A 20,974-nucleotide genomic window follows, 5' to 3' on the forward strand; every position below is an offset into this window, starting at 1 on the left:
GCCTGGTCATCATAGCTACATGTAGGTGCATAGGCCTGTACAACCTTCAGATTAAAGCGCTTATTAGGCCTAATTACAATGCCTACCACCCTCTCATTTATACTATCGAATTCATCTAAATTGCCCGCTATATACTTATTGACAAGAAAACCTACTCCTAGTTGTCGCCTCTCCGGTCAACCTCGATAACACAGTACACGCCCATCCTTCAATACAGTATATGCCTCAATCGGCCTCCTAACCTCACTAAGTCCTATGACATGCTATTTCATACCCTGTAGGTCCTATAACAGCACTTCTAAACTAGCTTCACTAGCTAGTGTTCTAGCGTTAAACGTTGCCAGGATCAGTTTCCAATTGCGGCCTGTCCAGCGGAGCCAGAAATTCTTAGCACCCCCTGCTGCGTCAGAGGTCTGACCGCCGCCGTGGTCATTTGTTCCGCAGCCGCTGGTGACTGAGGGCCGGGGGTTTTATGGAACTAATCATGACAGGTTGCGGCCAATTACTGCACCAGGGTGGCCAACTCCTGTTCTGGTGAGGGAGTGCGTTGCCGGAGGTGTTCACCGGACTCAGGTCGCACCCAAAACCTGTTTATGGAATTCCATCGACACGCGGATTTTTTGTTTTGTTTTTATCCGGTGGAGAATTGCGTGGCACCGGATTTGAACCCCGGTCCTCTTGCATGCGAGGCGGATGTTCTACAGCTACGCCACCGCTGCAGTTTTCTCAGCTATTTGTAAAGCCTCTTCAGATAACCAGTTTGCTTTCTTGCATTTCTTTTGATTTGGAACTTCCTTAGCAGCAACTTCTTGTATATATCACGAACATCAGTCCACATCTCTTCAGGCTCTATGTCTTCTAGATCTAATTCTTGAAATCGATTCCTTACTTCCACAGCATATTCTGATGGAATTTGATCCAGATCATACCTGAAAGGCCTTCTAGTTCTCTGAGTTTTCCTCAATCGAAGCTTAAATTTGGCAACAAGAACCTGATGATCGGTGCCACAAACCGCCCCAGGCCTTGCTTTTACTGCTTGTATAGATCTTCTTCATCTCTGCCGGCAAAGAATATAATCAATCTGATTCCTGTACAGACCATCCGGTGAAGTCCATGTGTACAGGCGCCTCTTGTGCTGCTGAAAATGAGTATTCGCTATGGTCAGGTTGTTTCCTTGACAAAACTCTACTAGCCTCTGCCCACCTTCATTTCGCTCACCAAGACCGAACTTGCCTGTAATTCCGGATATTTCTTCACTCTCCACCTTAGCATTCCAGTCTCCTATGAGAAAAAGGACGTCTGATGATGGAGTGCGGTCTAAAGTGCACTGGAGGTCAGCATAAAATCTCTCAACGTCAGCTTCTTCAGCAGCAGTGGTTGGTGCATTGACTTGGATAGCTGTTCTTGATTCTTATAGCGGTAACGAAACACCACAGGAAGAAAGATACAAAAGGACAGAAGCGCTTCTGTCCTTTTGTGTCTTCCTGTGGTGTTTCGTCAGCGCTATAAGAATCAAGATCATGTACCAACTAACCCGTCAAAAAGTCCTGCTGCAGGATAGCTGTTATGTTGAAAGAGTGACCTTGGATACGAAGTGAAATAATTCTGTCGTTTTTGGGGTTGTACCATAGCACTGCTTTGCTCATTATTCTGTTTATGTGAGAGCGATCCAATTCCTACTGGATTAGTGCCCACAATAAAAGACATAATGGTCGCCGGAATTAAATTCTCCCATTCGGGTGCACTTGAGCTCGCTGATACCATAGATATCAGCTTTCAATCTGTCCATTTCTCGCTTGACGACAACCAGTTTACCTTGCGTCATAGATCTTATATTCCATGTTGCTATGTGATATATCTCCATGCGAAATTGGGCTTTCCGGTCGCTTCCCGACACATCCACAACAAAGCGTCCTTTTGGCTTTAGCCCAGCCGCTTCATTCGTCCTGGACCTACTAGGAATTGCCCTTTGTTCATCCCCAGTAACATGTGGGACGCCTTCCAACTTGGGTTGCACATCTTCCGGCGCCCTATAATTAATTTGGACAACCCTGCAGTGGCCACAGGATTGGAGGAGGTCAGTTTATATCCCCATTCCAAAGAAAGGCCCTGGCAAAGGTTCTTCCAACTACCGCACGATAGCGCTTATTTCGCATGCTAGCAAGGTGATGTTGAAAATTATCCAAGGTAGGCTGCATCAGTATTTGGATCGGGAGCTTCCGGACGGGCAAGCTGGGTTTCGCAAGGGCAGAGAAACTAGAGACCAGATTGCCAACCTTCGCTGGATCATGGAAAAAGCAAGAGTTCCAGAAACCCATCTACTTCTGCTTTATTGATTATGCGAAGCGTTTATATGCGTAGATCGCAGCAGATTGTTGCAAGCTCTCCAAAAGATGGGAGTCCCAATTCACCCCATCTGTCTCCTCAGGAACCTGTATGAAGGGCAAGAGGCCACAGTCAGAACTGGGCATGGTCTTACTGGTTGGTTTCCGATTGAGAAAAGAGTGAGGCAAGGCTGCATATTGTCGCCCTGCCTATTTAACCTATATGCTGAGTGCATCATGAGGAAGGCCGGACTGGACGAAGCTGGGTGAAGATTGCTGGAAAACGTATCAACAACCTTAGATATGCGGATGATACCACTTTAGTGGCAGAAAGTGAAGTGGAACTCAAGATACTTCTGCTGCGCGTAGAAGAAGAGAGTGAGACGTTTGGGCTTAAACTGAGCATTAAAAAGAAAAAGATCATCCTGGAGCATCAAAGGAGAAGTGGAAGCTGTGACAGATTTTATCTTCTTGGGCTCCAAGATTACCCCGGAAGGATATTGCACCCATGAAATTAGGAGACGCCTGCTTCTGGGAAAGAGAGCCATGGCTAGCCTTGACCGCCTAGTAAAGAGCAGATACATTAGACTGCCAACCAAATCCGTATAACTCATGCTTTGGTCTTTCCAGTTGTGATGTATGGATGCGAGAGTTGGACTGTGAAGAAGGCTGACAGCCGAATAATTGACGCGTTTGAATTGTGGTGCTGGCGGAGACTCTTGAGAGTTCCTTGGACTGCGAGAAGATCAAATCAATCGATATTGTCGACCATAAACCCTGACTGCTCATTGGATGGTCAAATTCTAAAGTTAAAGCTTTGGTGATCTGATGGGAAGAGAAGAGTTGCTGGAGAAAGATTTGATGTTGTGAAAGGTTGATGGTCACCGGCGAGGGGGAAGGCAGTGAACGCGATGGTTAGATGGCATCATCGAGGCGCTGCGGATGAAGTTGTGTGATGTTAGGAAGATAGTGAGAGACCGGAAAGGGTGGCATGATATGGTCCACAGGGTCATGAAGAGTCGGACACGACTGAACTGACACAATTTGCCTGCACCACACAGTCAGTGGTGCATGATATGGACCATATTGTGGAAGAAGGCTAGGTCAAGACGGCGAGGTCGTGGCGGCAAGGACAGCGAAGCCTTGTCCAGCGTTTTAATCCGGTCACCAACCCAGGCACGCGCCAGAGACGGCGCCGCGGGACGATGATGATGGTATGTACAAATGAAAGAAGATGATGATGGCATGTACAAATGAAAGAAGGTCCACAGAAGGCTCACACAATCTGCCCGGGGGGTCGGAAGCGGCCAGCCTGGCCGCTCCTAACTAACCGATGTACCGCGGCGCACAAACGGTTTCAAGCGAGAGACATGAACAATTTCAGTTCCACGGTGGCGTCGATCGGCTGGGGGATCAACAGGCGCGACTTTGTAGTTAACTGGAGAAGTTTGGCTGATGATCTTGTAGGGACCAAGGTAGCGGTGGTGGAATTTCTCACTAAGGCCAGGGGTGCGCAGTGGAGTATAAAGCAGTACTTCGTCACCGGGACGATAAGAGACCACGCGATGCGTAGAATCGTAGCGACTCTTGCGGTCTTCCTGGCACGCTGCTGTGTTGAGGCGGGCAAGATGACGGCATCTGGCCACACGAGATAAGAACTGGGTAGGTACCGATGTGGAGTAGTCGGGCGTAGAGAAGAAGGAAGCGTCGAGAATTGTAGTGGGAGGACGGCCATAAACGAGGAAAAATGGAGAATAACCGGTAGTCCGTTGTAGTGCTGTGTTATAGGCGAAAGTGACGAATGGTAGAATAGTGTCCCAATTTCGATGATCCGGTGTGATATACATGGAGATCATATCCGATAAGGTGCGGTGAAATCGCTCAGTCAGCCCGTTAGTCTGGGGATGGTAGCTCGAGGTTGTCTTATGAAGGGTGGATGACGCGTAAAGAACTTCGGCAACGACTGTCGATAAGAAGGCCGTCCCACGGTCACTTAGGAGCACCCGAGGAGCGCCATGACGCAATACAATTGATTGCAAAAAGAAATTTGCTACTTCTTGAGCGGAACCGGTCGGTACAGGTGCTGTCTCAGCATAGCGTGTAAGGTGGTCGACAGCTGTTATAATCCAATGGTTACCCCCCTCGGAGAGAGGTAGGGGACCATATAAATCGATGCCGACTACGTCGAATGGCGTGGCGGGACAGGGAACAGGTTGTAGAAGGCCAGCGGGTGAAGAAGTCGGCCGTTTGCGACGTTGGCATAGAGGGCAGGATGCGACGTATTTGGCAACGCTGGAAGATAGGCCAGGCCAAAAGAATCGTTTTTTCACGCGGTCGTAGGTTTTGTCAATACCAAGGTGACCTGCAGTAGCGTCATCGTGGAGAGCCGTCAGTATTCGTTGACGAAGCACACGCGGCACGACTGGTATCCAGCGAGTTCCATCAGGGCAATACACGAAGCGGAGTAGGATGCCATCTTCGAGCTTGAAATTGCGAAGTTGTCGGCGAAGCCGAGCATTGGGTGGGTCCGAAGCGCCAATAAGGCGATCGATGATGGGACGGCAGTAGGCATCGGCTAATTGCTGTGAGCGGAGAGTGTGTTTGTTCTCTGCGTCGTCAAATGAAACTGTTGTGATATACGTCGGGGAAAGAGATGGTCGGCTGTGGTCATAGGTGGAAATGCATTGGGAAGAAAAACAGCAAGCCGATTCCGAAAGTGGACAGCGAGAAAGAGCGTCGGCGTCTTGGTGTTGGCGACCCGATTTATAAATGACGTCAAAATCGTATTCTTGCAGGCGTAGAATCGAACGGCCAAGTCGGCCTGTCAAATTTTTGAGCGAAGACAACCAGCAAAGAGCATGGTGATCGGTCACAACTGTGAAGTGCCGACCGTATAGGTAAGGGCGAAACTTTTGGACAGCCCAGACGACGGCAAGGCACTCCTGTTCTGTAATAGTGTAGTTTTTCTCAGCTGGAGTCATAGTCCGACTGGCGAAGGCAATCACTTTCTCACGCGAAGTTGCATCGCGCTGCAGAAGTACAGCGCCAAGACCGATACCACTGGCATCAGTGTGCAGGATGGTTGGAGCGCTGTCACTGAAGTGGCCAAGAACAGGGTCTGATGTGAGGGCGTGCTTCAGGTTATTAAAAGCAGCTTCGCACTGTTCAGTCCACACGAAAGGGCTGCGTGCTTTAAGTAGTTGATGGAGGGGAGCAGCAATACTTGCAAAATGCTTTATAAAACGCCGGAAATAAGACGCCAGGCCGAGAAAACTGCGCAATTCTGTAGTCCGTTGTGGACGAGCAAATTTCAAGACCGCGATAATTTTTTCAGGGTCTGGACGAATGCCGTCATGGCTGACTAGATGTCCCAATATTTTAATTTCCTTCTGTGCAAAGTGACACTTCTTGGTGTTGAGCTGAAGGCCCGCGGAAGCGAGACACGTGAGGACCTCATTCAGGCGCGTGAGATGGTCGTTAAAAGTTGACGAAAAGATGACAATGTCATCCAAGTAGCATAAACAGGTTCTCCATTTTAGGCCACGAAGCACAGTATCGATCATCCTTTCAAATGTCGCTGGTGCGTTACAAAGTCCGAAAGGCATAACATTAAATTCGTAAAGGCCATCGGGAGTTGCGAAAGCGGTTTTTTCTTTATCGTCCTCGTGCATAGGTATTTGCCAATAACCTGAGCGGAGGTCCAAAGTCGAGAAATATTCGGCGCCTTGGAGAGAGTCAAGGGCGTCATCAATTCTTGGCATTGGGTATACATCTTTGCGGGTAATTTTGCGGGTATACATCTTTGCGGGTATACATCTTTGCGGGTAGGTTCCGGCATGGTGGGACTAACACGCCGGCAGAGTGCAAGTATGGCCTCTATGTAAGACGCGTACGACTCATCGGGACCTTGGAGGCGAGAGGCGAGCTTGTTCTTCGCGACCTCAGTGCGAACTGCTGGGTCGGCGAAATATTGGCGGAACTGCTGCTTGAATGTTGTCCAGTTAGTGGTGTGGGGTTCGCGGTTAATAAACCAGGTTCTGGCGACCTCAATGAGGTAGAAAGAAACGTTCAGAAATTTTAGAGCGTCGTCCCACCGGTTGTAGTTACTGCAGCGTTCATAGGTGTCCAGCCAGTCATCGACGTCTTCGTCGCGACGACCAGCGAACAGCGGCGGGTCGCGTTGTCGTGCGGGCATAGTCGGAGGGGGTGGTGCAGCCGAGGTAGAGGGTCCTGCCGATTCGCGGGTGCTCTCGGTCGACATAACGATGGTGGCAGGCGGTAAACAGCGACCGGAACGTAGCTCCAGCGAGAGGCAGGGCACAAAACAGCAAGGGGATCAATTCTCACCTCCACCACTTGTGGAAGAAGGCTAGGTCAAGACGGCGAGGTCGTGGCGGCAAGGACAGCGAAGCCTTGTCCAGCGTTTTAATCCGGTCACCAACCCAGGCACGCGCCAGAGACGGCGCCGCGGGACGATGATGATGGTATGTACAAATGAAAGAAGATGATGATGGCATGTACAAATGAAAGAAGGTCCACAGAAGGCTCACAATATCAATGATATGGTCCATAGTGTCACGAAGAGTCGTACACGACTGAACGTCTGAACTGAACTGATTTCTACGTAATTAGTAAGGAGTGGTTCTTTGTCTCTTCTTTCTTTGTACGGATATGTTGTTGCTCCGTTCTTCTTTCTTCCAACGAAGTACTGTGCCAATAGGAAGATTCTTGAGCGAAGACAGGGACTCTTGTTTAGCACTGGTAAATAGGTTTTATATACAGAAGACTATTTACAATGACTATATACAACTCAGAGTTATGTCTCACCGGCCGCCCCGTGAACCCACTCCACGGCTACACAGGAGCTCGATCCGCGTGCGCGGCTCCGGTCGAGACCAAAATGTCTCTACGTCTGCAATGGTGCAGAACATAACGCGTCTCGTGCTCTCTCACCAGGCGAAAAGAAACAAAAACACAGTTTTATTGTTCTCAAGGCGCGAGCAGGAGGAGTCTCGTCAAACCAGGCAGGTTAACACTTGTATTTACTCTCTCCATAAACGCCTCGGCCTCGGTGCCGTACACAGCTTGGAAACGCGGCGACGAACGCCCACCCGCAACAGATACCGCGACACCCTCTCGACACAGGCAAGGTGCCGCTACACGTCTCCAGATTTCGCTACCAAATGGCCGCCCCAATCCCGGCCATTGTCCGTACCGCGCCAGGCCGCGGAGCACCGGCCCTGTCGAAGTGTGGATTCCTTCGCTAACCGCAAGCGCGCCCCTCACAAGCATAAAGGCCCGACTCCATAGACACCTCTGCGTCCTACGAGCCGGGCGTTGTGCGCGCCTGCGCGGTGAGCACTGCGCCTCGGCGCGTAAAAAAAAGCGGTTCACAACTCCAAGCGCATGGCGCGGTACGCGCCAGGTCACGCGCTGCATAATCTGTGGAATTTGTCGCGGAGGCTTTTCCACCGCTTCTGGAGCGTTTTTAGAGCGTCTGTGATGAAAACTCAAGAACATACACACAAAATGTTTGATATATACGACATGAATAACGAATATACACGCTGTGAATAACGAACGAACAGGTTCAGCATGTCACCTTCGCGCGTGAACCCCGGCACAAGTTGCGCGGCCACTGCTATCCATAAAGCCGCCGTCATCAGCTCTTTCTAATGAAGCGCGTGGCTCGCAAGTCATAGCAGCTGCCATCGTTCGATGGCGGCGATGAGCAGCTCGTTGTTGACTTCATTTATTTGGCTGCCAATGCAGGATGACGCGCTTCCACTGAGGTGAAGATCCGCCATTTTGGGAAGACCCGCCTCGGACCCGCCTTTATTTTTTGTTTGTTTCTTTCTGCTTCCACAGTGTATGGGTTTTCTGTAATTTCTGTGTAGACCGCATCATTTGCCTAATTTATTGTGTAGTAGATGTTTGTTCTTATTTATGATGTTTCCCCCCTACAATAATGCCCCTGTGAGGGCGCTGTAGGTACTGTGTATAAATAAATAAAAAAATTACCGACGATTACGTTATTTCCTAATGCGAAATTTGAGTGCAGCAAATAAGCTGTTTCACCTTTTCGATAGGTTGAGGCAATGAAATCGAGCAACACATGTATGCGCTATCACAGAATATTTTTTTATTTTTCACAGGTATTCCTTTAACAAAGACTACCTTCTCGGCGGCGGCGATGAGCTTCTGCTTCAGCCTCGCTTACACCTGGTTGCTCTCGACGGTGGCGATGAGCCTCCGCTTCGGCGGTGCGAACGGCAGGGTCTTCTAGACGGCGGCGATGATCTTCTGCTTCAGCCTCGCTTACTGCTCTGGATTCTGGCGGCGACGGCGCTGGGCAGCAGCAGCAGCAGCAGCAGCAGCAGCAGCAGCAGCAGCAGCAGCAGCAGCAGCAGCAGCAGCAGCAGCAGCAGCAGCAGCAGCAGCAGCAGCAGCAGCAGCAGCAGCAGCAGCAGCAGCAGCAGCAGCAGCAGCAGCAGCAGCAGCAGCAGCAGCAGCAGCAGCAGCAGCAGCAGCAGCAGCAGCAGCAGCAGCAGCAGCAGCAGCAGCAGCAGCAGCAGCAGCAGCAGCAGCAGCAGCAGCAGCAGCAGCAGCAGCAGCAGCAGCAGCAGCAGCAGCAGCAGCAGCAGCAGCAGCAGCAGCAGCAGCAGCAGCAGCAGCAGCAGCAGCAGCAGCAGCAGCAGCAGCAGCAGCAGCAGCAGCAGCAGCAGCAGCAGCAGCAGCAGCAGCAGCAGCAGCAGCAGCAGCAGCAGCAGCAGCAGCAGCAGCAGCAGCAGCAGCAGCAGCAGCAGCAGCAGCAGCAGCAGCAGCAGCAGCAGCAGCAGCAGCAGCAGCAGCAGCAGCAGCAGCAGCAGCAGCAGCAGCAGCAGCAGCAGCAGCAGCAGCAGCAGCAGCAGCAGCAGCAGCAGCAGCAGCAGCAGCAGCAGCAGCAGCAGCAGCAGCAGCAGCAGCAGCAGCAGCAGCAGCAGCAGCAGCAGCAGCAGCAGCAGCAGCAGCAGCAGCAGCAGCAGCAGCAGCAGCAGCAGCAGCAGCAGCAGCAGCAGCAGCAGCAGCAGCAGCAGCAGCAGCAGCAGCAGCAGCAGCAGCAGCAGCAGCAGCAGCAGCAGCAGCAGCAGCAGCAGCAGCAGCAGCAGCAGCAGCAGCAGCAGCAGCAGCAGCAGCAGCAGCAGCAGCAGCAGCAGCAGCAGCAGCAGCAGCAGCAGCAGCAGCAGCAGCAGCAGCAGCAGCAGCAGCAGCAGCAGCAGCAGCAGCAGCAGCAGCAGCAGCAGCAGCAGCAGCAGCAGCAGCAGCAGCAGCAGCAGCAGCAGCAGCAGCAGCAGCAGCAGCAGCAGCAGCAGCAGCAGCAGCAGCAGCAGCAGCAGCAGCAGCAGCAGCAGCAGCAGCAGCAGCAGCAGCAGCAGCAGCAGCAGCAGCAGCAGCAGCAGCAGCAGCAGCAGCAGCAGCAGCAGCAGCAGCAGCAGCAGCAGCAGCAGCAGCAGCAGCAGCAGCAGCAGCAGCAGCAGCAGCAGCAGCAGCAGCAGCAGCAGCAGCAGCAGCAGCAGCAGCAGCAGCAGCAGCAGCAGCAGCAGCAGCAGCAGCAGCAGCAGCAGCAGCAGCAGCAGCAGCAGCAGCAGCAGCAGCAGCAGCAGCAGCAGCAGCAGCAGCAGCAGCAGCAGCAGCAGCAGCAGCAGCAGCAGCAGCAGCAGCAGCAGCAGCAGCAGCAGCAGCAGCAGCAGCAGCAGCAGCAGCAGCAGCAGCAGCAGCAGCAGCAGCAGCAGCAGCAGCAGCAGCAGCAGCAGCAGCAGCAGCAGTTTTCCACAAGCCATCTTAATAACATGCATGGGATAGCCTCTTTGGGGAAAAGGCTGCCGATGCCATCGAGAAGAACTTTAAAAGGATCGTGTTCAAGGGCAAGAGAGTTCAAGAAAACGCTGTTTCCTTGCTCCGAAGCCACAAATTGGAAAAGCTGGCGAACTCCGTGAAGAAGGCAGACGCTGGGCAGTTGATGGTGTTTTTCACAGCTAAGTCCCACAAAACCGGCATGCCTTTCCGTTCCATTGTTTCTGAGCGTCACACTTGGCAACACTCGGTCACCCTTTACCTGCAGAAGCATCTGACATCATTGAACGTGCTGGATTCATTCGTCATCCCAAATTCGTCCTTTCTCAAAGCAGCAATCACAAAATCCTGTATTCATTCCTTACAAAAGAGCGTCTTTGCACAGGTCAACAGGTTGAAGGAATCTGGCTATCCCATGCATGTTATTAAGATGACTTGTGGAAAACTGGTGCTTTGGATTAAGGCAGGCCATAAGCCGAAACTTGTTACACGGGAGCGTCAAAAGGTTGGCGTCGTGCCGTATGTCCATAGGATGGCACACGGACTAAAAGAAGGTGGGAAGCCGCTATGGTGTTTCCGTGTTTTTTTCTGGACCGACAAAATTGAACAGTTTGTGCTCACATATTCGAAATCGGCCGGAAACTGGCGGCGACAAGAAAAAGAGGCGTGGTTGCTCCGTTGAGCACCGCTCGCCGTTTGTACACTGTGGGATCGGCGTGGTGTGTAAGCTGCCTTTGTCTTGCGGAGGCGTTTACATAGGACAAATGGGGCGGTGTCTTGTCTCAACATTAGACAAGGGGAACACCACAACTCCTTAAAGGAACAGTCTGGAAATCTTCCGGAGCATTGCCGCGCTTGTAGCATTCAAGAGAACCATAAGGGGAAACAAAAGTGCACACCGCTTTTTTCTATGGCCACCGTTCTTTTTAGACATCGTGACGAGCTGGTTCGTGAAATTATGGAGGCTTACCATATTAAAAAATGTCAAAATTTGTGCTTCAGCGAGCCGTCGGTTACTTGGTAAATTGCGAATTTGATTTATTAGCCTCTACTTTACATTGACTTTACTTATCTATGCTTAGGTGTGTCTTCCCTTTTCTTTTTTCCCACCCCAGCAATGAGTGGCACTTGTTACTGTGTGTTACTGCCTATATGTTATGACCTAGCATCCCATTTAGGAGGCTGCTTCTCTCTTTTTTTTTCTATTCTTTTTCTCTTCTTTTTTTCTCCTCTTTTTTTCTGTTATTTTTTTTCATTTGACCTGTATTTATTGCGTGCTTGAGCAATAAACCCTGCAGTTGCCAGTTAGCGCTTGTCCGTGTCTTACTTCCTTCCGTCCTTCGTGTACTTTCGCGCTATTTTTCATCATGAATGTTAATCAACGCGCCTAACTTTCGACATTACTTATAAATAATTAGCATTGTGCCAAAACTGCACTAAAACTGAAGAGTTTTGTTCGTGCATCGCAATCGTTTTAAGCTCGCGACGCAACGAGATGGCACCACCGCTGCCATCACTACCACACACGACGCGAACATCCAACTTTTTCAGATCGAATGAGGAAAATACCCCAAACAAACTTGGTATATAAAGGTACTGACGGCCGAATATTATTTCTGTGTGAACTTTGAGCTTCAGATATTCAGCAGTTTAGCCGGGAGAAGCACTCTACGGCATGAATGTAAGTGCGCAACTAACCGGCGTTATGGCGATGACGGTGCCTGGTTTTGTCTGCTTTAGCCACGGCTGCTTAACTCACCCGCTTGTAAGGTAGTTGTGTCGTTCAAGTGATTTGTAGGCCTTCATTTGGTTTCTGGCGACGAAGCTCGTTCGTAGCACAAAGAACTCGTGTATGTCACACATATTTATGCGCGGCCACAGGTCGATACTTACCGTGCAGTTGCGCATATCGACTGCGAACGGGTCAGTGCCGCACAGGTCGATTTTTTCAATGTAACGTGCTCTGTCCACATCGCGCAGACTTTCCAGATAGTTGGAACTATCAGTCATGATTGCGATTAAGTTTTCATGACATCAATGCTGCCATGAAGTAGGAATTACAGCGAAGCGCACACTAACAGCTGAACCGCTAACCAGCGACCGCACTAGTCGAAACAGGACACAGAAATGGCGTCGGTCACGCACTGACGTAAGCTGCGACGTCACGTGAATACCCTCTATACCTGAGAAAGAGCACGGTGATAGGTCACAACTGAGAGTGGCGACCATATAGCTAAGGACGAATTTTCTGGACAACCCAGACGGCGGCAAGACATTTGTACTCAGTATTGGCATACCTTTTCTCAGCTGGAATCATGGTCCGACTGGCGAAGGCGATGAGTGTCGCACTTAGGTTGCGTCGCGCTGTATATTTATAGCGCCGAGACAACGACCTCTGGCATCAGTGCCCAGGATGGTTGGAGCAGTGTCGCTGAAACGACCAAGAACATAATCGGATGTGAGGACGTGCTTGAGGTTGTTAAAAAAAATGTCGCGTATGCAGTCCAGACGAAAGGGGTGCGCGATTTTAGTTCATGACGTGGAGCAGCAATAGTTACAAAAAAAAAACAGTGAGGCAGCCTGCCTACCGAGTGTTTTCAACGAAAAAAAAACGCGATTCGCCATCACGTACAGCAGATGCTGGACGATGATACTATACAGCCCTCACCAAGTCCTTGGGCATCTCCCGCTGTGTTGATCCGGAAAAAAGATGGCAATTGACGTTTCTGTGTCACCAACAGAAAGTCAAACACGTCACGGAGAAAGACGTTTACCCCCTTTCTCGAATCGATGATTTTTTGGAGAGCACCGCCACTTTCCAGAAAAGGATTCATTCTGCACTCTTCGGTGTCAAGTGGCAAACTTGCCTCGTTTACTCATATAATTTTTTTTTGTTCTGAGATATTTTCGAAGAATCTAAACCACCTTCATGCCGTCTTTACTGCCATCCTTCTTTTGGCTTGTCCCTTAAACCGGAGAGGGGCCGTTTGGCTTGCGACGAGCTCAAATTCCTAGGCCACCTTGTCAGCTCTGTTGGCAACCACCCTGACCTTAAAAAGACGACCGCGGTGGCGGCGTTTCCAACGGCAACTGACAGGCGGGGCGTGTGTGCATACCACCGGCGTTTTGTCGCCGATTTTTCTAGAATAGCAGTGCTCTTTACTCACGGCACCAAGGATGCTGTTCGTTTTATCTAGGACCACGAACAACAAGCTGCATTCGTCGACCGTCAAAGTCGTCTCCAGTAGTCACCGATCTTAGGCCGCTTAGCCGCCACGGAAGTCCACACAGACGCCAGCAACAGCGGACTTCGCGCCGCACTAGTAGAGTGGCAAGACGGCAATGAGCGCTTCATCGCCTATGCCAGCCGTGCATTCTCTCGTTCCGAAAAGAACTATTCGCCAACAGAAAAAGAATGCAGTAGGATGCTGAGTTGGGCGAGTTGGTTGAAGTTAATTTTGGATGGGAAAACAGCGCAAAAGGACGAAGGACAAAATAACAAGACAAAGTAACAAGTAATAAAAATGTAGTGCGAGTCAGTGCTCGTCTGTGTGCTCTTGGTACTTTGTCCTTCGTCCTTTTGCACTGTTTTCTAATCAAAATGAAGAAAAATAATGTCTCGCGGAGGTGTGGGCGCTCGCTAAATCCATACGGCATTTTTATGGATGACCATTCAGGGTCTTCAGTGACCATCATTCCCTGTGCTGGTTGGCGAACCTCAACGACTCTTCTGAACGCCTTGCCTTGGGGAGTTTGCGGCTGTAAGAGTACGCTGCTACTGAACCCTCCCCATTTATACTGTTTTCCCCTCTCTGCGGAATCACGTTTTTTTAGTTTATTATGCATGTATAACCTATAGTGTTTTGTATAGTGCTTTGGTTTGTGAGTAATGTGCGTTTTTACATGTATGTACGTATGTATGTATGTATGTATGTATGTATGTATGTATGTATGTATGTATGTATGTATATATGTATGTATGTATGTATGTATGTATGTATGTATGTATGTATGTATGTATGTATGTATGTATGTACCCAAGAATATTTATGGTCTATTAGTACGCGGAAAAGAACAGTGACGCAGACTGCGTCTTTCGCGCACCACTGCCTCTCGATATGGCTGATGCTGATCGGTACGACGAGACTTTCCTTTGAGAAGTCACAGCCTCAACCCTCGCTCAAATGCAGCGTGAAGACCTTGCTCTTTATCCGCTCATTGATTAGCTTGCAGGCCGCTACCACTTCGCCGTTTCTCGAGAGCGCTGACCTCGGTTTCGCTATGCAACGAAGTCTGGCACAAACGAACGTTGACAGCCTCTAATACCCTCTTTACACGGGCAGAGTTAACTATGGTTAGCGTAACTGTGGTTGCGCGAAACCGTGGTTAGCCCGTTTACACGGCAGACCAAACCATGGTTACACCCCTAACCGCGGTTATCGCAAACCGAGTTTGGCGACCTCGGTTTGCTTTGTTAACCGAGGTTATGGCGGCGTCTGTCGACGGAGGCTGCTCGTCGGCAGCCGAGTGCGCAAAGCGTACGAGCGTGTCTGCTTCAACAGTGTGTACTCCTTTGCCCGTATTGAATAGGCGGTGTCTACTGTGCCACCCAGCGTCTTCGGTTACTGCCTACAGCCAAGCGTCTGCGTACTGAAGCCCCGTCCTGTGTTTGCAGTATCGTTTGCGCGGCTTGGCGCTGAGTGCGGAACGTCAAAAAATGCGCGGTGTTAGCTTTATCATGAAAGTACACGAGTTCGCAACGCTTGCAGCGCGGGATGCTGCTAGCAGGCTGATGTACGTTACTTACCGCGGCAGTGAAACGTGCGAGCGCGGCGAACGACGGCGGGGTGTGTAACCCCCTACTCGTCGATAGGCCTAAATTATTCTCTGCGGCCGCGGCGGTCGGCGCTTTGGAACTGATCAACGCTGTCGAAATGGTGTACTCATGAAACTTCCTTATTGTGAATTCTATTCTGCCGCCGTAAAATAACGATATGATTAACTTTGGCGACGCAATAATCGCAGAGCTAGTATAAGCAGAGCGGTGAGCCGCAATGCACCGGCGGCAGCTGGCTTGAGCAGAAACTTGACAGTATCGCGGTTATCGGTCTCGCCAGCAATTTGTTGCTGGTCAGTGATCCTCAAGAGTGATTCAATCCGAATATTCGGCCCAATATTCCAGATGCCAATAAATTTAGCGCGCTTTATTTCTGACGTCGGCGCTAGCGAGCCGCCGTGTCGTTCGCGTACGGTCTGCGGGAGGAGGGGCCAACGCGGCGGTGTTTACGGTGGTCGAGGAGGTGCTGCCATCGTGCGGGGAATGACCGCGCTGTAGACGCCTTGTCGGACGGCACTCCGGAAACTACGTTATAAATAAGTTATTTGTAAATGCTGCTTCGTTCCGCAGATCACCGCGTCGCTTCGGTTGTACTTTATCAGCAATGGCGGCCGTAACCGAGAACGGTGGCGAGCTGCGTAAGTACAGCTAACCGCGATTGGCGGTTAACCGTAGTTAATTTCGGTAACCTCGGTTAAGCGTAACCTTGGTTAAGCCGGCCGTGTAAAGAAGGTATAAGCCAATGTACCTTTTGATCGTTCATGTTGCGCTTCGGTGTGAAACTCTGCGCGCCTCTCACGGTGAACCATCGTCTGGACATCTTGACTACAGTCGCACATTGGCACGAATGCGTCAGAAGTATTCCTGTGCAAACATTTCGGCCACAGTGGAACAGTATGTGAACTCCTTCGTGACTGCCAGCACCGTAAGATACCCATCGGAAGCCTGCCGGTTCGCTCCAACCTTCAGCCGTAATGTCCGTTTGACCATGCAAGTATCGACTTACTGGGGCCATTTGTTACACCATCTCAGAGCTACAGGCAGAATTTTGTAGCCACCGAATTATTATCGCAGTAATGCGAAAGAAAACAAATCCTGCATGGTTCTGCCACCGAAATAGGTTAGGTTTTGTACAAATCGTCCTCCTTCGTAATTTCGCTCCAGCTCTTGGCATCACAGATGGCAGAACCACAATTAATACACAACTCGTGAAGGAAGTGATGTGGCTCAGTTGTTCAGCTAGCGCAGAAGTACCGACTATCACCCCCAGACGAACGGACTGACCTAACGCCAGAACAAAACCCTAACCGATATAATCTCTATATGTACGGAGACGTCGACCACAAGAGCGGTGTTATATGCACGTCACTCTTGCATATAACAACACAGAGCAAGAAACAACAGGCTACACGCATTTCCGCCTTCTTCAGGGAAGGGAAGTGACTACAACGTTCGATGCGATGCCCCTCGCGGATGGTACACACGCCTCCATGTCCAACGCCAATGAATTCGCCCAGCTTGCTGAAAAAGCCCGCAGACAGGCAAGGCGTAGCATTCATCAGACACAAAGGTGTGATGCCCAGCGATACAACATCCGTAAACGGGAAGTCGAATATCATCACTCCGAAAGACTATTGCGTCGGTTTTTGGCCTCTTTAAGGTCCTTTGCAGGGTTACACAAAGGTGTGATGCCCAGGGATACAACATCCGTAAACGGGAAGTCCAATATCATTACTCCGAAAGACTATTGCGTCGGTTTTTGGCCTCTTTAAGGTCCTTTGCAGGGTTACACAAAGGTGTGATGCCCAGGGATACAACATCCGTAAACGGGAAGTCCAATATCATTACTCCGAAAGACTATTGCGTCTGTTTTTGGCCTCTTTAAGGTCCTTTGCAGGGTTACACAAAGCTGTGATGCCCAGGGATACAACATCCGTAAACGGGAAGTCCAATATCATCACTCCGAAAGACTATTGCGTCGGTTTTTCGCCTCTTTAAGGTCCTTTGCAGGGTTAGTGCCTTGAATTTCGAAGTCCTTCCAAAAGAAAATGTCCGCTCGTCACGTCGTGCTTCTCAGACCGACAGTAAAGATACGACAGTCTTCCCAGCAGTGGATCCGTCCGAGATAAATGACACTTGGGGGAGCAGCTTCTTAATGAACCGGAGAACTTTATACAGACTATATACAAGAGATGATACAAGAGTCAAGCCGGATTTGCTTCCCCAAGGGAGCAACAATCAGAGACGAACGGCAACTGGCCGCGCCGACCGCTAAAACACAGCAACCAGGGACTCCGCGTCCCCACAGTTGAGCTGGCGCCTCTTGCCCCAGCTCCAAAGCAACCACTACTCCCAGCGCTCGCCAGCGCGAGCGTCCTATCCTAAGGAGTACCTCCGGCAAAAGACACCCGGGCGCAGTCCCGCGCTCCTGAGATGAGCCGGGAGCATGCCCCTTTCCACAAGTAAAAAAAATAAAAACACATTTACTACAAACTGACTCCTCGGCAACCTTCGCAAAGCGCACCAGATGCACGCTACACATCGCAGTGCAGCGCGACAAAAGCCTGACCCCCCTTCGCGGGTTTTATGGCCTCCGGTCGCTCCCACTCGTGCGACGGCACAGCGGGAGACCGCGCTAATGAGGTCCGAGGAGAGGCAAAAGGGACGCTTCTCCCATCTCCAATAGCAAAGCGAAAATAAACTCAAGAGGGGGGTCCGAAGGAAGCGCTCGCATTTTAGAGCCAATGCTCTCCTTCTAGGAACTAGAAAGCGACACGCAGTTCAACACTAGGCCACCCAGCTGAGAAATTCTCCCAAAACACAAGTACAGATATACATCAACACATACACGAGGGTCTGGCATAGAAACTTACACAGACAACCCAACAACCACTGAGGCCGAACAGAGCACGGGTCTTACACGTCCCCCCTAAGAGGATAATTGAGCTTCCAATGCGCTCAATTAGACTAAAAAAAAAAGACCTGCTCTGTGAGGCTCGCTTTTAAACGACCGCAACCGCCTCTGTCCGCGGTTACACAAAAGTACTCTTCTGCCTAAATAGGACCCAGTACCCAAAACAAGAGCATGGAAAAGTACCAATAGGATGCGAAAACATATGTGCTTAGCGCGTACACAATCACAGGCGCTTGCATAACCAAACAGTTCTCAGGCATGCGACTCAGTCACACACACTGTAAAAGATGAAATCTGTCAATAGAAATCAGTTCATCTTGATCGTCAGTTCTCTGCATGTTGAGAGCTCACACACAGCTTCGACGTGCCCTTCCCCCACTCTCACACACTGCCTGCACACATGCTCGAGCCAGAGCACGGGATACACTTCTACAACAAGACAATGTCGAAGTGTGCACAGAGTGCGACCAGTTAGTCAATCATTAGCCTCCCGGGTCGAACACCTGCACTACCTTTTCCAGACGGCCCCACGTTGACCACATTGTACGACTGGGCTCCGATCTCTCCAATGCAACGCCGGCTCCAACTCCAGTCAACGCAATGCCTGCCCTTAGCCTCGCGCGCTCACGAATATTACTGTCAGGGTAAGTTTCCGAACCTGGCGTCGGCAGCCCTTCGTTCGGATTCGGGTCAACCGTTGGCATTCCTGGCCGCTCATTACTCCTTCGCGCGGCCCTATCCTGGCGCTCGAGGTTTTCTACTTTCTGCGGTAGTAGGTCTGCGCCGCTCATTGTACGCGGAAAGGAGACTTTGGCACCACTTATGGGCGGCAACTCGTGCAGCAAGGAAATAGACGACGCACTGCTCGCGTTTCCGTAAGCTTCGTGCAATCTGTCTGCTTTCCCCGGCGCCCGCCGTAGCCGCTCAACCTCTTTGTTTGGCATTGCGCCAGCCGCGGACAAAATGCAGATTTCACCTGTGTCGCTTTCGTCGCGGAGGTTCTCATCCCGAAGGATCTCGGAGCCTTGTTCAGGGCTCACCTGCTCTGATACTGCTACAATCGGCAGGGAGGCTTTCTTTGTGTCCGCCGGCACTGCCTGGCAATCATCGGGCACCTTTTTCTCATCCCTCGGATCCCCTGCGGCGGGTATCGGGACCTGTATGTTTGCGACATCGACAGTGCCTGCTTTCGCGAAAGCTACATCCAACTTTGCAGTGCTAGCTGTGGTTGGGAACGGTACCGCGAAAACCGCATTCGCAGCCGCTTCTGCTAAGCTCAGACTGTGAGCCTTGGCGTTGGTCACCTCGTCGCTACCGGCCTCGTCATTTTCTGAGCCATCTTGTGGGCTTGCATGCTCGGCTTTCTCTTCTGAGACGGGCTCCTTTGTATCCGCTAAGCCTTCTAGAGATACGGTAGCCACATCCATTTTCTCAATTGTCTCTGCAACGGCCTGCGATGCTACATGTATAACGTCGGCAATTTCATCGGGCTTTCGTTTTAATTCCTCTAGAGGAGCATTTACCTCTACAATGCCCGAAGGACGCTCGTCTGTTTCTGACAGCGGAGACACAACAGCTGTATTAACTGCGCTGTTCTCTCCCACGTAGCCTTCTTTGAGCTGGCCACGTTTGCGGCGCTCTCTTTCTAATAAAAGCTCCTGCCGCATCTGCCGTAGCTCTTCAAGCTCTTTCTGCATTTCTTTCAGCCTCATTGCTCGAATTTCTGGACCGCAGTCCGCCCCGAAATCCCACAGCCACATATCAATCTCCATAGCTATTTGCCTAGGCTTTTGGCTCGAGCACGGCAGAGACAGGGAAGCAAGAATGGGGAAAATCACTCACAAGTGACGCTGCAGTCCTGGTTGCAATGATGGAGCGTCCTTGGCGTCATCGCTGTGATGCTCCGCATCGTCAGTGCACACACACACACACGCAGTCTGCAGTCGGTGTTTCCCCGGTCTTTCGGAGTCTTCGATAGCTGACCTCGCCCTAGCTACGTTGGGGCTGCTGATGGTCTTCTGCGTCTCCACAACCGATGCGCGCACCTCTTTGCTCTCGCTTCTTCGGCGCTCGGCCGCCCGATGCTTCACGCACCCTCCTGCACTTCGGTGTCTCGGCGCCCGATGCTCACGCACCTTTTTGCAGTTGCGTCTTTGGGGTCTCCACGCCCGATGCAGCACGCACCCTCTTGTACTCGAGTCTTCGGCGTCTCGGCGCCCGATGCTTCACGCACCCTCTTGTACACAAGTCTTCGGCGTCTCGGCGCCCGATGCTTCCAGGCTCCTCCGTTCTTTCGGTTCCGCTGCAGCGCACCAATCCTGTAGCGACTGCGCCAATAAAGATACGACGGTCTTCCCAGCAGTGGATCCGTCCGAGATAAATGACACTTGGTGGTGCAGCTTCCTATTGAACCGGAGAACTTTATACAGACTATATACAAGAGATGATACAAGAGTCAAGCCGGATTTGCTTTCCCAAGGGAGCAACAATCAGAGACGAACGGCAACTGGCCGCGCCGGCCGCGCCGACCGCTAAAACAGAGCAACCAGGGACTCCGCGTCCCCGCAGCTGAGCTGGCGCCTCTTGCCCCAGCTCCAAAGCAACCACTACTCCCAGCGCTCGCCAGCGCGAGCGTCATATCCTAAGGAGTACCTCCGGCAAAAGACACCCGGGCGCCGTCCCGCGCTCCTGAGATGAGCCGGGAGCATGCCCCTTTCCACAAGTAAAAAAAAATAAAAACACATTTACTACAAACTGACTCCTCGGGAACCTTCGCAAAGCGCACCAGATGCACGCTACACATCGCAGTGCAGCGCGACAAAAGCCTGACCCCCCTTCGCGGGTTTTATGGCCTCCGGTCGCTCCCACTCGTGCGACGGCACAGCGGGAGACCGCGCTAATGAGGTCCGAGGAGAGGCAAAAGGGACGCTTCTCCCATCTCCAATAGCAAAGGGAAAATAAACTCAGAGAGGGGTCCAAAGGAAGCGCTCGCATTTTAGAGCTAATGCTCTCATTCTAGGAACTAGAACGCGACACGCAGTTCAACACTAGGCCACCCAGCTGAGA

General features: G+C 51.3%; 1 pseudogene; it reads right to left on the bottom strand.

Annotated features, from left to right (window-relative positions):
- Positions 1-2,424: 2,424 nt before the first annotated feature.
- The window catches only part of LOC146187264 (uncharacterized), a 28,202-nt pseudogene continuing 9,652 nt past the window's right edge, over positions 2,425-20,974 (bottom strand).

The sequence above is a fragment of the Amblyomma maculatum genome, chromosome 6 (assembly GCF_055883805.1).
Source record: "Amblyomma maculatum isolate TAMU_Amacu chromosome 6, ASM5588380v1, whole genome shotgun sequence".
In the NCBI taxonomy this organism is placed as follows: domain Eukaryota; kingdom Metazoa; phylum Arthropoda; class Arachnida; order Ixodida; family Ixodidae; genus Amblyomma; species Amblyomma maculatum.